Source organism: Brachypodium distachyon, chromosome 4, assembly GCF_000005505.3.
Source record: "Brachypodium distachyon strain Bd21 chromosome 4, Brachypodium_distachyon_v3.0, whole genome shotgun sequence".
Classification (NCBI taxonomy): domain Eukaryota; kingdom Viridiplantae; phylum Streptophyta; class Magnoliopsida; order Poales; family Poaceae; genus Brachypodium; species Brachypodium distachyon.
In genome coordinates this window covers 18478988-18495384 of record NC_016134.3, presented here as the reverse complement: position 1 = coordinate 18495384, position 16397 = coordinate 18478988, and the positions used below count along the sequence as shown (strand labels likewise).

Below are 16397 nucleotides of genomic sequence, written 5' to 3'. Positions count from 1 at the left end.
TGCTCTGCCCTGATCAATTTTATGCTATTGTTAATGGATCACGGAATTGCCACTTGACACGCAAACTCTTGGGAAGAGTCGATGAAGCGAGTCGATGCATAGTGGATGAACATCCTGCTCCTCCTCGAGAATCCCTCGTACATGCAATACTACATAAGGCCTAATTTTTGACGTGACTTAAACCCTCCTTGCAGGAGAAGGATGCTTAGTTAGTATCTTAGGAAGGACACTTTGTTGATACCCTGCATAGGAAGGATCCCTCGTGCATATCTTGTAAAGGAGGAATCCTGAGTAGCTTAGAGGGATAGTCCATGTATCGGTTATGCCCGACTCTATCTTAATTAAAGCCAAACTGTTCGACTATATAAAGCCGGGCTAGGTGCCCTCGATGGGCATGACATATCATGTAATCATATTCTCAATAGTAGATTGCCAACATGACGTCGTAGGTCTACCTTCAAGAGCGGGGGTAGCCGAACCTGTATAAACCTTGTGTTTTGCCGGATTTCGGTCACCATCGCCATCTTCTCCCTCATCGGCCCTACTCTACGATCATCCTTCATGAGGATACTTGTCTTCATTACGACGACAACTACCTCTCCTACTCCGACGAGGACTCGATAGCGTCAACGGCGGCGGCGAGAAGCCCTAACCCAACTAGGTATAATTTAGTATGAACTATATGAATTGTTATTTAGTATTTTCGTAGATCTTGTGTTCGAACTCAGTTCTCTTTATGAAGTACGATGTTTCTATATATAAACTCAGTTCTATCCACGCGCGTTCTGATCTTTTTCAATTTTGCGGATTAGGATTCAGTATCTTTTATGCCCAGGTCAAATTCGAACCGAAAATGGGGAATTCGGTAAACAGGATACCCATTTTCTGCGGATCATAATATGAGGATCTGCTAGAGATGATCCCGCAAAAGCGCGATCCAAACTCGCTATTCGTTTTTTGGACCAAAAGACGGCCCTAACAGCTACTCGAAAACTGACCGGCCCGGAAAAATCTCTTTGGTTTACACCAAAAGGCCCTAGAAGGGACGCATATATGCTGAGTTGTGCGGCGAGCTCCGATCCAACCCCCCACATTCCGCTGCCCCACTTCGCCGCCAAAAACCCTCTGCCACCGTTCACAAACCTTCGTCTCCCTCCACCTATGGCGACACATTTCCGCCGCCCCAACGCCGAAATGTTGCCAATAAACTGCTCCGACCGGTCCGCCGCTCTCCGCGGTGGCAGGCCACTTCCCCGTGCGGCGCCCGGCGAGGCCCGAAGTCTCGAGCTCCTCCTCCAAAACCCTAGCGGCACCGGCGGCCTCAGGTGACAAGGACCCCGAGTACTTGCGGGCGTGGGCCGAGTTTGTCTCAGCGCCAACGAATGCCGCCACCGGGAGAAGGAGGACAAGGACCCCAACTTCCTTCACGCCGTCGAGGAGTCAATTCAAAGAAGGCGGTGAAGGGGAATGCACCAGCAGCGCACCTCATCATCAGTAGGCGGCGACGAGAAGAATCAGCCGGCGGTGACCCAGGGAGCAACATTCTTTTTTTTTTTGTAATTGCTCCTCCCCTAACTACGTAGTATTTTGTATAGTTCGTATTAGTTGACGAACTTGATGAATGTTGTTGATGATGAACTTGGCGTGATGAACTTGACGAATGTTGTTGAACTCTAGAGCGCCAAGCTTTTTTTTATTTTCAGTTCTATTTCTGTTCTGCCCGACATTGTGTACTGAACTTCCGAGTTCAGCTCAACCGAGCAGTATAACATCAGCTATATATCCGTCAAGAAAATGAAAACATCAGCTATCATTGCCATGCCACCTCTCCAAGAAGCCCAGCTCCAATGTTTGGGAGTACTTTAGTTTTATCACCTTATCGATGGTTGAACCTGATAATGAATGTGCGGATCTCCATGGGCCCCAGCTCTACAAGGAGGTTGGAAGGATCCACTGATCTTCCACGGACAACCTTTTCCTCAGCGGGAGGCCCTTGTACTTTCCATTTGAGCCTCTTGTTCTCCATGGCAGCGCGCTCTTGGTTTGCTGATAGGTTTGTTTCAGTGATCTTGCCAATCTGCAGAATTGGGAAGAGATTAAGAATATCCGTGAAGATTTGAATAACAATATAAACAAGTTCAATGGAGATAACCTTTTTATCTCGAAATACCCTCTTGAGGTCAACAGTCGCCAGAGTTGAGAGATCCTTATGCTCTCCAGCCTATATACACAGCACAGGACAACTTACAAAACAAAAAAAGGATCTAGAGAAAGTAAAGGGTCGAAGTATAAGACCTCATATAGGTGAGCAAACCGAAGCAAAATGTTTCCATCTTCAAGCTCCTGTACAATGGGCACGCATATAACTGACGCACAAATTAAAGCAAGGTGTTCTAATGATTGCCAGTAGAAATATATCCAGACAGCATTTTGTTCAACTTTCTGTGATATACACATAGATGAGCACATGGATACATTTGTTGCAGAAGACTGGATGACATTACTTGTAAGCAATCAAACCAAGCAGGACAAAGAACTAGCTTGCACCAATGCAAAGAAAAGGAAAGTACAGTACTCTCCGCTAGAGAAGAGAATGACTCGGTGTTTCGTTGGTGAATGACATGTGTAATTAAATATTTTTACTTCCTTTTTTGGATCATGAACATCTCTACTATTTGGGCAGATATGAAAATATTGATCCATTCTCCAAAGGAGGGACATACCTGAAGGGTAATCATTGCAACATTTTCAGGGAAGCTGTAAGTTGGATCCATTGCCGAGAATTTTGGAACGTGTGAATTCACCCAATTGCCTCCATCCTAAATAAAAAAGTAGGTGGAATGTTCAATATATGAATAACCAACTCTGGAATACGAGAACAGTTTGACCAATCGTGACAGCAACAAATTCCATACTCAACCTGCTCTGAGAAAGCAAGGAGAAGAGGGGAGTATATTTCCTGACCAAACGTACGACGCCACCGAGCTCCTTCTCCTAATGGGTCAATTTTGAGGTAGTATTTTCCTTCAATCTGTCAATATCGTAATAAGTAACTTCAAATAATATACCTGCACAATCATGTACTTGTAGATGTGATATAACGAAGTGATCTGTAATGCTAGAGCATATCTTCAATAATATGGCAATTGAGGATTTGGTAGTTGATAAGTGAATTGCTTCCTCTATGACAAGAGCTGACCAAACCAATAGGTTATAAATATTGGTATTACTTTCAGTCTTTCAGGACATTGGCTTACTGTCCTGATGAAGCTATGAATCCATTGTCCTCTTAAACAACGCATTTCTTCAGAAACAATGGAATGCATTCTTCTGCTGCTGATAACTGATAGTAAGATTTTAGTGCTACAAAAAAACTATTAGTATTGACTTCTATCAAAAGAAAACGGTCAGTCTAGCTAAAAAAAGGACATGGTCAGGAAGATATTTCCATTTACATACATTTAGTCCTTCACATTGTTTATCAAAACAGACTGTTTCAGTTAATGCTTCCTCAACACCAAGGCCATCATCATAGAGTAGCGTCCTATAGAAGGAGCGAGAAGGATTTAAACCTTAGAGGTGGAAAACGGGAAATACTAAAGTATAAATTTTCTAAAAAGTATAAAAGAGCCAACAAAATACTGTGCAGTATAAAAGAGCCAACAAAATACTGTGCTCTTTGACTCTGTACCTGTGTAGCATTAGCTCTATTTGTCCATCCTTTATGCTGGAACCCCCAACAGACCTGTCCAAGTATAGACAACTCTTTGCTGCCATCTTCCACATAAATTCCAAGATTAACCTAAGAATGAATACAGGATCATCAACCTGTGTACAAATCAGCAATAAGTCTGCCAACAGAATCTACAAACTGAGTGGACATGTAAGCTGAACTCCAGCTTTCAGATATTGAATAAATGATGGAAAAGGATGAATTAACTAAACTCTTAATGACACTAAATTTCTTTTTGCAAATATAATTAAGGAAGAATAGCTCACAGGGCAATAGTTTCCAGCAATAGGTTGGAGCACTTCGATCTTCCAATCCGAGCGATAATCCCGTATCTGGAAGAAAAAGAAAGTTATGTACGAATAGAAGTATGACATAATCGTGCACTACTGCAACACTTATTTTCTGTTTCAGCAATTCTCTATGGAATTGTTCAGTTTCCTACCCTTTCAAAAGTAAGCGGAGGAATCTTTAATTTTTTTATTTCTGAACTATTTTTTAATGTTCACATTGTATTTAATTGGAAGGACAAATATGCATTTTTGGAGAGAAGGGGGGAAAGTTCCAGTGCATCGTCATACCCTTTTGATGAAATCACGCCCATTGGAATCCGTATAAAATGTTCTATTTGTTGCCATGTTCGTAATGATTTCAGTTGATATTTCTTTTCCATTTCCATCATCTACTGGTATTGGTCCAATCTGTGTATAAGAAACATTATTTAATATGTTAGAAATGTTTAATAGGAGAAAAAAAGAGGAAAAGATTATTAAGCAAAATGTGAATCCCTGAAAGAAGAAACCAACAGTGCATTCTATTTACATAGCACTCACTATGAATTCGGTTTCTACATAGTCCTTTCCCTTGTAAACTCTGGTTATCTGTGCAAAGGAAAAACCTATCAATTATCATACAAAAATAATTACGTGGATTATCAAGGATTGAAGAAACAGAATAAACTCCACATTTTAGTACTATTAATCTCACATTTCTTTCACATATTTACGAAAAACCATCTACATGGTAACATGGGTGAGTATTTCTCTGATTTAATCAGGTGAACCTTAGATTTTTGATAAAGGGTAAATTAGGCGAATCTTACATATTTCTGCATAATTGTCCGGGTGAAAACCCGGATTTGGCTTGACGGATCGGACAACGGCGATGTCGTTGATGTCGTTCCCTTGTTGGAGGCATTGTTTTTGGAAGGTAGAAGTCGTAAGACCCGTGGCTGGAGCATGTCCTGCGGCATACGCCTTGGCTCTAGCGAGGTCTTGGCCACAATGATATCGTGCCAGTGCGCCACCTTGGACGGCAAGGGTAGTGGTTAGCAAGGATTCCGTGCCGTGGCATATTTGTCGCATGGGTGCACCCGATGGGTATCGACTGGCAGTTGCGGAGTTTGTTGCGACCATCAAGGGGAGCAGTGAGGTGTGGTGGCGCAAGGTTCGAGACAGGATGGGCATCGGCAATGGACGGGATGCCTAGCTGGCTTGTCTTCGAGTTCTGTGAGGCCAGCAGGCCGCGGCACCTTCTTGTCCTGCACTTTTGTGTTTAGGCCTGGGGTTGTGTGGTGGTGCTGGTTGTGATGTATGTCTGGCGGCCATTTGTTGTGGTCTTGTCTTAAGTGGTTGGTTGTGCTGGCCTGGTCTTGGACTTGTAACTACATTTTTTTCTATCAATGCATCGAGAAGAAAGCTTTGCGTTTTCTCTGAAAAAAACATATTTCCGTTTAAGATGTTGAGTGAATAATAGTAACCCATGAGTTTAAGCTGTATGTTAATTCAAAACGAGTGTCATTACAAACAAAGAGATCCTGTACAGGTTATCATCTCATGTATCAACTGGTTGGAATTGTGGTCTTTGATCGAAAATGACTATCAGCTCCGGAGCTACTGCTAGCTGGGAATCAGGTCCGACGATGGTGCATTGGGATTCCGGGGAGTTGGGCCCCACGTGCTTGTATTTCTGCAGCCCAACCCATATTCGTCCGTATTTCCTGGTCCAGCAACAGCTCTCTGGCCCATCACCCTGCTAGCAGGCACACCTTCCTCACACCACTCTTCATGTTCCTTGCTGGCCCAGAGCAAAACTGAAAAAGCCATTGTTTTTGGTTTGGCACAGCTTTGGGACATCCTAGGATGCGGCTAATTTTTCCTGGTCCATGATCTTTAAGTTTTGCTCTGGGACAAATTTTCCTGGCTATTTTTTCAGCTTTGGAACCAATTTGCAGGGTGCAAAAATTACACTGAAGATTGGTGAACAAAATTTTCACCGATAGTTTGGAGTGTGCAAAAAATGGCAGAGCTCATTTAGATGAGAACACATGTAAAAGTTGCAATGGGAAATCATTTCCTCAATTGAGCATTGAAGGAGAATTAAGCTAAATCAAAGATGCCGACACCTAAAAATTCAACTCACCACTAATTTGTTAAATGTTAAATTGTGTGTATAGGTGGTGTTTATTTGAACTGTGTTGGTTCCACACCATGCCGGAGCTCCTCCACACCATGCCGCTGTGAGGTCGCCGTGATACGATCTGGGCGGCGAGTCGCGATTGGAGATCGGGGACCGGTGGGTCGACGAGATGTTTATTACTGCTGACAGTTACGTACCACAACATGTACCAACACAGGTAGACCTGGGCCAATTCAAATGCCAGACTGATTTGGCCCATGTCAGCTCAATTGCCATGTGCCACTTACAAGCCCCGATAAATCCCCATATGAAAATGGTCCTGGACCTTGTACAGCGTACTGGGGCGACGTTGACATCTGCTGGGTCCGTATTCCTCATTTATATCAATTACTCCTCCCGATTTGGCCCACCAACAGTCCAACAAACTACCTTGATATCTGGCCCTGATAACGGTACCATAGTAGCCCGAGATCCTAAAATCCGCGTCCAGTCTTTGATTCAGCGGCAAGTGAACAAGGAGGGAACATGGCGTCTAGTTTTCAGCAGTATAATTATGTCCCAATATGGGGAATAGTTGCTTAATATATTATGCAGTGTTTAGATCCAGTCAGTGATGATTGCTAGGTAATCTTTTTACTACTGTATTGTGCTAGTGGGCACTTGTTGGGACTCCAAAGAAATGTGTGCTAAACATTCATTGGTCTTGGAACAAAAAGGAGGGAAATAAAAGCTACATGAGTGGTGATTAAGAGTTAAGGCAACTAATTTTCATATGAATAACCTGATAAATCCACGAATTAATCTGCTGGTGCACTTCATCCAATATTGGCCCACGCAGAATTGTGAGAGGAACCTTGAAGCAGGAAACATAAATTCAAGTAAGACTGATAATACATCATTTTAAGATCTCTTGATGTACTCCTATCTGTTATTCTAGAGATGCTTTCATCACCTCGTCATACCTGAACATCAACCTGGATAGGAACATTACCATTAGGGCAAAATACGTATGCTCCAGAATCCTGCCCTTTGTAATACTTGTACTTCTGCTCGAAATTTGCTTGAACCTTGTAATGTTATACGATTTATTTAAGATCACAAGCAATAGTAAAAAAAGAGATAAATCCGTTCCAGATTGAAAATAATACTGGAATTTACAAATTACCTGAGTCTTGTTATCGGAGTACATAAATAATCCTCCAGCTGCATCATAATTAAGTTTCAAATGCCCTTGCCCAAGTTGCAGATTTCTATTTTTACTTCCCTGAGAGTATATAGTGGATGTCGAAGACAGAGACACTGGAATGTATATATTTCAAAATAAAACTTGTCAAACTTATGCCTAATCCATTTTAAATTTGGTGCATATCAGATGGAAGACATGAATTCACCTGATCTTTTACCGCTTGAAACAAAGTAAGTGTTGAAACCAAGTGGTGGTACAGAAACAGAAAAAGCAAGCCAAAATTTGGGTTTCACAGCAGAAGATGTGCCCAAGTAAGCCTTGATATGTTTATCCCGTATTTGCAATGAGGCATTAGTTATTGGTAGAAGTTGTGACTCGATTTCTTTCCCCTCAGAATCATGAACAACAATTGAGTCACTTATAACCTGTTAATTCCATAAATAGGCACATTTAGTTTCTAAACTGGGTCAGTTTCATTGTAGTAGCACTATTTATTAAACACAACTTATGTATATACAAAAGATATGTATGAATGAGCAATCATAAACCAACAAAATTTCTTGTTTCCTGGCACAAAAATTGCATACTGGTATGCGAAGGATATCCTCTCGTTTCCATCCAAGAGAGTTGTACACAAGTACAACCTGTAACAGAAAAGTGGAAAACTTATCGATGTTATATGGGTTAAATTTATAAGTATCATGGATGAACTGGAACATACACAAAGTTAATCTTAAAAAACAATCAGATGAGTTGGATTAAAACACACCAAGATTTCGACTTGAGAAAAGTTCATCTCAGAAGGGGGGCAATATGTAATGTTTAGGAGCGGACACTGAAAAAAAAAAAGAAATCAGTCCAAAGTAATTATTAAGTCAGCTTTGAACCAATCAGGGAAATTTGTTTCAAAAGACAAAAACCTTCAAACTGACCTGTCCAAAATTTGTTGTTGGGGATTTACAACCAGATTTTGAGCCCAAATCACTCAAGCAAGCGAGAGAACTCGAAACCAACTCCTCGGCCTGGCAAAAAATCAGACCAAATGAATCCATCAAATCCCAAAAGAAAACAACAAATATGAACTTCTCCCTCCTTTCTGTCCTATGCACACCATGGACACAGACAAAGAAGCACAAAATCTAAGGATAATTTAATGCATGATAACCTTAAATAACATACTATAACAATTAGTACTTACAAGAAAAAAAAATACATATGGGTACAAAGTGGAAACATTGCAATAACTGCACTCTTGCTTCACTCAATGGACAGACTTATTGAAATGGAGTTTCTCTAGTCAAGAGACATATAGTGAAACGGAGGGTGTAACACAATTATCTTGAAAATCTTACTTTCTTATAGCCAATTGATAATCTTTTCGCGTAATCATTTGCAACATGTTGCTTCTTTGTTCCTGTAACAGCATCATGGTGCTGAGCTATAGCTAGAGCATCAGCTAAACTATCTGTTGTGAGACCTAAGTTGTTTCTCCCTTTGAAAAATTCCAGCTGCCTAGCTGCTGAAAGGTGAAAACACATGGGCCTATAAGCATACGGACTATAGGAAGTGACAACTAAAGTACATCATATTGGTGTTGGACATCTGGAGGACAGCATAGTTAAAGAGGGAGTTAAAACTACCAAGTAATATCCACTCATTGTGCGGACATATTGTTTTAGGGCAGGTCTGCTTGTGAAGTAACCTGTCCAGTATGCATTCGGCTTATCTGCATATCTGCCGGAAGAAATACAGTCATACAAATGTGAAAAGAATAGAAGCAAAGTTAATCATACAAATTAAACATATAAAATAAAACATACGGGAAGAAATCATTTGTCTTGAGAGGCCATGCCTCATTTGCAGCAAATTTTGCATCGGTGTAAATGGAAGGTGTTGAATACAGAACATTGACACGGCCATCCTGAGGTATGGTCAAACAGAACAAGTATGGAGTTCTAAGCGTTGATATGTATTTTTTATAAAATAACAGCACTCTTTACATATTTTCCACTTTAAAATAAATAATTGATGTTGTTTCAATAGCAAGAAAGGGAAATCATGGGAACCTTGATTAAGCACTTATGTTTTTTTTTATCTAATACAATGGCACAAGTTAAAACGATACTCGATACATACAGATATATTAGTATTGAAACTTTTCAAATCTGTTGCCTCATCTAGAACGATCATCATGGCGAGAGCTCAAGGCTTATGATTATATAGAGATGTGATTATAACTTTATAATGGAACTAAAAACTAACTAAAGAGCCACTCATGTGGTTATTCAATACCTATGAGGTTAGTCCAGCTCGTGCAGGTTTGGTCTATTGGAGTTTATGATGACATGGAGAGATATCAAGATACGTATAGCAATTTTGACTAACGAATCTTAATATAACTTTGAGTTTTATCAGAGATTTTTTATGCCGGTTTTTGTTTCAGTTATTCGATCCTTTGTACTCAGTTTATTGAAGGAAGAAAACCAGATGTTTGTAAAAGAAAGAGTAAATACAAAACCACACATTTTGTTGCAAGGGTTTCACAGAACCACTGCTATTTAGACATGTCTTCTCAAATAACTCAAATCGGTTCAGTGTGTTTTGACAGAGATTCTGATAGATGGGCCCACATGTAAGTGTAAGTGCCATGTCATCTCTTAATGGGCTTTTTACTCGACCCATTCTTGATCTTCTCCAGGTTCGAGGATTGGATAGGGGTTAATGGGTCAGGTCACTGACCGGGTATTTTTGTCACATAGATACTTACATGTGCGGCAAACATGGGTGAAACACTGTGAAACCCACTAAATTGGAAGTTTTGGGTCATTTGAGACGCCCTGCCTCAAGAGTTGTGCTTCTGTTAGAGAATTAGCATCAGCTGTGGTTTGGTGAAACCGTAGCCACAAAATGTGTGGTTCTGTGAAATTTACTCTAAAAAACCTAACAAAAGATAGTCAAGTTTTCAATTCGAGGCCCATACTTACCTTATTTACATAGTGAATTAATTTGTCCATTTGTCTGAACCAAGTCTCTGCATACTGATATTTGAAGTCTGTTCCCATTGTAAACATGATGTGGTTTGTTCTTGTGATATTTGCCTGCAAAAAAAATATGTTTTGAGAAAACACAAAGCTTATGCCTCAGAGCACTGACAAAAAGAATATATTTACGAGCCTAAGACACAGCTGAAACAACGGACCATTCATGGCAAGAAGATGACAAAAGGTCACTAGATAGACATTACAAATAACTATAGAAGTTAACTTCAGTCTAAGGATGAACACATGTATAGCTGAATAGAAAAACAGCTTTAATTATGAAATGGTACAGTTAACTTTCCAGCATGAACTGCAAATAGGTTAAGATACCATAGAACAAAGCTTCATTCTCAGTTTCTGATAGAAACATATGAAGGACGACCATTCTAGTTAAATAAGAAGTTTGCAGTAGACAATCTGCAGCATCGATCAGCATAAGACTAATGGATCTTCATGCATTGTATATAACAGGCAATGATACGTATCAGCATTACGGTATGAACATATATGAGACCCTAATGTACCTGTGCTATTGCTGCTGCAACAAAGTCTTTCACCCGTTGTTCAACATTGTAATCAGAAACCAGGGGATCATCCTGAATAGATGAAAGCGATAAAGAATTTGTTAGCCCCTGGTGTGAAATAAAATTTCATAACTGAGATTCTCATCCATTTACCTGGATGACAGGGGAATGATCATCAACTTCAAAATAAAACTCACCAGGTGGTGGTTCATAGTCCTTTGGGAAAATGCCAGAAAAGATCTGAAAGAAAAAAAGAAAGTTTATGACTTTACAAATGAAATATGTTTTACCAGATCTTAAGAACGTCAAAGTTATTTACAACAATTATTATGGAACATAAAATGCTACTTACATCAACTGATGAGCCGAAGGTCTTGGACCCCCTCCATACAACCTCAAGTTCTTTTGTTCCCTTCTGTCTGTCACGATCTTGGTAATCAATACGGGAAAAATAAAAGGCATCAAACCCTACCTGAAAGATAATAAATTGCGTGACACTCTGGTTAACATGTTCTTTTTACCAAGGAGGTTTGGATGGTGTTGGCAGAGTGGAATGATTTTCCTTTTGCCTAGTTTCTATTTGTCTTATCTCCCTGGACTAATGGTCGGAGCTTTTGTTGTGGGATGGAGGTAAGTCGGTAAGGAGATACGAAGACACAACATTGGGCTGCCCACATACACCATGTGGAATGGGAATGCCTGGAAGGGGCGGAATCGGCAAAAATAATTCAACATCTTTTGCTTCATCCGAGTAATATGGCTCTCCTTGAGCATGAGGGCTTTGTCAACGTTGTTTGGCTTTGGATTTGGCTAATGGGTGGTTTTTGCCTCTATAGGAAGAGCCTGCTATTCTGGCTCAATCGCCACTTGAGTAGTACTTTTTTCACCCTGGAGTAACTGGTTTAATTTCTTCTTCCTTTTGCTGTTCTGAGCTTGCCATTGTGCAAGTGCTTATAAAACTCTCTCTCCTTTAATGAATGGCAGTGCTCCTGCCTTTGCTGAAAAAATACCATAAAAAGAGAAAAAAAATGGTGGCACGGACGCAAATTTTCACGAGCACCATAACCTCAAACGAGCAAAAGGATTGTCACTTGCTCATGACGTCTCAAATATGTATTCTTGGATCATTGGACGATATCAAATATTGGCCTTATATTGGTTGGTACATATCGGAGTCAGATGTTACATGATATATTGGACGATGAGGCAAAACTTATCAAATATTATTTAGTTATTCTTGCTCATATCAAGCCTTTTTCATACAACTCAAATGTATGATAACTTGAGCATAATAGGTATATGATTCCAAGTTTTTGACTACTTCATCCGTCCAACAAAGAATGGCTTAACTTTGACTAAATTTGAATGCATCTATATATTGATTCATGTCTAGATACATCCAAATTTTGACAAACTTGAGACATCTTTTGTTGGATGGAGGGAGTAGTTAATTACAAAATAAATAAGTAAAAAAAATACTCACCAAATCCCAACTATTCCCTCCGTCCCATATTAAGTGACTTTCTATTACATGTATCTAGACGCTTTTTAGGCATAGATACATCTATATTTGGACAAATTTGAGTCACTTAATATGGGACGGAGGGAGTATAAGATATGAAAGTACATTATAAACACGCCTTTTGCAAAACTATTAATGGGTTTAACTTGTAGAAGTCATAAATGTCTGTTTTAATTTTAACATCTTTTTAAAGAAGAAAAAACAATGTCGTCTACACATGAGTTGATATCAAAAGAGTTATGGAGTCAACTATCAGAAGATATGTGTGAAAATGACATATTGGTCATATTTAGAAGCTCGGTGAAAACTGAAAGCATGGCACAAATGGATGCAGAGAATTACTTGGGTACCAAGGAGGTAAGCCTGAACTACAGAGTGCCCAAATGGATCAATCTGCCAGCCAATCCTTGGAGTCTGACCGAACTCCTGCTTGATGAATCTGTGCCCCAATGTAGTCTGATCTATCATGTCGATGTAGTGTACTGTGGCCTCGTCATGCATGCAAATTCCCCATTTCTTCAACATCACAAGCAAGCAGCAACATTTCATCAAACGGTTGTTCTGCAGTAGCTGCAGAGACATGAATGCGGATGCAACCTGAAAAAAGGAAAACTTTGGAACAAGAAGGAGACCATACACGAACTCCAACCTTCCAGAGCTGACGAGCCCCTTCACCGTCTTCTTAATAGTGTCGCTCTGCTGCCTCCACCATCTCTGGAAGAACGCCTTTGAAATGATAACAGGTGTTGTAGATTAGTTCCGACCTCCCAAGATGACAAGCGCATCCTTTGGCTAGGAACAAACCTGCTCGACGTAGATAAACTTGCGGTTCTCATCCTTGAGCAGCGCCGGCACAAGCGAGTCCAGCACGTTCTGCACGCACGCAGCCTGCGACCAAAGACACCCAGACTCTGCTTCAACAAACATCCAAAAGCTGACGAAAACCAGAAAATGCAATTAAAAGTGCAAAAATTACAATATGGCAAAACAGTGGTAGAATTTAAAAAAAAAATCTACGGGGAAAGACAGATCGGGGAGAGAAATCTCGGAAAACCCTACGGTACGGGGGGCATTCGCATTGGAGGAAAAGAAAGAAATTACCTGGATGGTGTTGTTTGATCCGACGTAGTACTGGTCGAAGGTCTTGAGCCATCCGACGTCGTCGTGGGTGTGGGCGACCATGTGCACGTTCAGCTTCCCCTTCACCACCCCCGCCGACGTGTTGTAACGGATGTACGCCGCCTCGGCCCCGCCGCCGGGGCCGAGCGAGACGACGGCCGCGAGGAGAAGGGCGAGCCGAACAGGGACCATGGCGGCGGCGGCGGTGTTCACCGGCCACGACGAAGATTGTCCAAGAGCATGACGCTGAGCCTGGCGCGCGGCGGAGTCGAGAACCGGGGGGAGCTGGGGCCACCTGTGGTGTCGTGTGGGCTACTTGTGCGCTCGCGGTGCCACATCAGCTTCTAAGGGCTTGCGTGCATGTAGCATCTCGTTGACAGAGTGCATTAAATATTGAAGAGACCGTATATTTCTCCGTCGGCTTACAGCAAGATTAATAATAATTGAGCCAACTGTGTCGTATATAGCCAATTTAATACTTCCTCGAAATATTACACGTATCTAGATGTTTTTTACATATAGAGACAAGTAATACCGGTCGGATGAAGTAGAGGCCATATTTAAACAAATTTGAGGCAATTAATATGAATCGGAGGGAGTAGATAGCTATGATGTTGTACTATACTTTATTAATACTTGGCCCACCTGTGTTGACGTGTGCGCTATTTGTGCATTCGCGGTGCCACATCAGCTTCTGCTTGCGCCCATGCAGGATCTCGTTGATAGCGTGCATTAAATTCAGTAAGGATTGTTCATACTTCGAAACTCTCTGCGAATGTACCGGTGCATATCAGTCATCATGATTTTTTCTATATCTCGACATTCAAGACTTACCCCATAGCAAGTTCATGCGCCACACAATTGTTCGCGCCGTATGGGGTAAACTGAAAGGAAATGTCTGGATCGAATGGGGGCATGGTGGAGAATTTCAGCAATAACCGAAAGGATGAGCGATTTGTCTTGAGACCCAAGTTTGATTGCATATTAAGCGATTGGCGGTCGCTTTCTATGACAAGAGTAAGCGTGGAGAAGGTCTCTACTGACTTGATGCCTTTCACGTTGCTTCAGCCAACTATGCATTTTGAGAAAGACCAATTACATTTCAAGCCGACACAACCACCACTTTATGTTCGTTTTGGACAATTGCTCCCCATGCCGCCAAACCAGTGGCGGGGTTGAAGCTAGCTTTCTACATTTAGTTCTTCCCAACCCGTGTCATGCAGATATGCTTATTGCTTCCCAAGTCCCATGGTGGGTTGGAAAGGAGGATTCGACAGGTGGGCCTAGGGCACGTGGCTGGCCACGTCAACATATCATGCGCGCACAAACACCATTAGAACGTCGGATGAAAACTTATGAAACTATTAGGACCCAAAAACACATTTTAAAAGTTTTGGAACTAACTTGGCATTTAAAAAAAAGATTAGGACCTATATTGTACTTAACTCATACACAAAAATGTATCATACTATGAAAGTATATATCATATGATAGATTTAATAAAAATTATATTTGGATGTTGACATTATGGGCCTGTTTGGGAGGGCTTCACTCTACTTAAACTTCACTTCACCTCTAAACTCCACTCCACCTCAGCTCTACTCCACCTGATAAATGTGTTTGGCACACCAATCACCAACCAGCTCCAGACTGCCAAACCCTTTTTTTTCTGTATCTTTTTCTTTGCTGCTGTTGGTTCGATCAGCCAAGTATCTATGAATTGATGAACGTGGCCGACTAATACAGCTACTGCTGATCGATTATTTGCATGTACTTCTATTTTGTGTTTCACGTGTTGTGTAGATACATCAAAGAGACGACTTGTTTGCTTTAGAAAATGAACCCCCATCAATTTTTATAACCCAACTATGAACACAATCGCAGATCTAAACAAAACGGAGAAAAAAGCCCGATGCCTTCTGGTTCCAGGAGCAATCGACGGAGAAAAGGAATCACATAGAAGAAAGGCCTTGCTTAACGGGCGCCCGGCGGCAAGGTCCTGCGAACTCAGCGAGTAGTAGAAGTCAGGAGTAGCAGACGGCGACGAATTCGCACGGTGGCGCATCAGCAGTTGGCTCGCCGGAGATGTTGCGCGACGGGCTCGCCGGAGACGGAGCGCGGCAGGCTAGGTGTTGGAGATGAGCCGCCATGGGATTCTCTGTCTCTGTCGATACGAGGGAGACGCGAAGAGTCGGGGGCTGGGACTTGAGGATAACAGTTTGTGTTAACTAATGGTGGGTAATTTATCTCAACTTTAGGTGAAGTGGAGCAGGTGAAGCATCTCTTTCTTGACTCCATTTCACAGCTCCAGTTCACCTAACATGTGAAGTTTATGATGTTTGGGACAACTTCACCTATTTTAGTGGTGAAGCTGTGAAGTCGAGCTGTACCAAACAGGCTTTAAGTCTTGATGTTAGACATTGGTATTGCGAGCACCTCTTGGACCAACATCAGGATGCCGGTGGGTATCCAATACCCGTTCCCTTATCCATACCCAAACGTTTGGGTCGGGTATGGGCAATGTTTTGGTGTGGGTAATACCCATCAAGACTGCTCGAGAGACCGCACGTCGTTCCCCTTCTCCAAATCCAACAATCCAACCACCGCCTGGGCGAGTTTTGCTCCGTCCCTGTGCGCCGCCGGCCGCCGTGCTCCTCCACCCTTGTGTGCCGCCGGCCGCCCACTTCCCTGTGACTTGCCCTTCCCCCTTCTATCCCCGCACAGAGCTCAGGCCTCGTTCTTCGTCAGGTGGGTGCCGTAGCGGCATGTTCAGAGAGGGATGTGTCCATGGCGAAGCGCAGGGAGGAGGAGCAGCAAAGGGGGGAGGGTGGGGGGGGGGGGGGGGGACGGTCCTCCCTCA

General features: G+C 41.9%; 1 pseudogene; it reads right to left on the bottom strand.

Annotated features, from left to right (window-relative positions):
• Positions 1-1661: 1661 nt before the first annotated feature.
• Positions 1662-13863, bottom strand: LOC100831475 (annotated as a pseudogene).
• Between the last annotated feature and the right edge of the window lie 2534 nt (positions 13864-16397).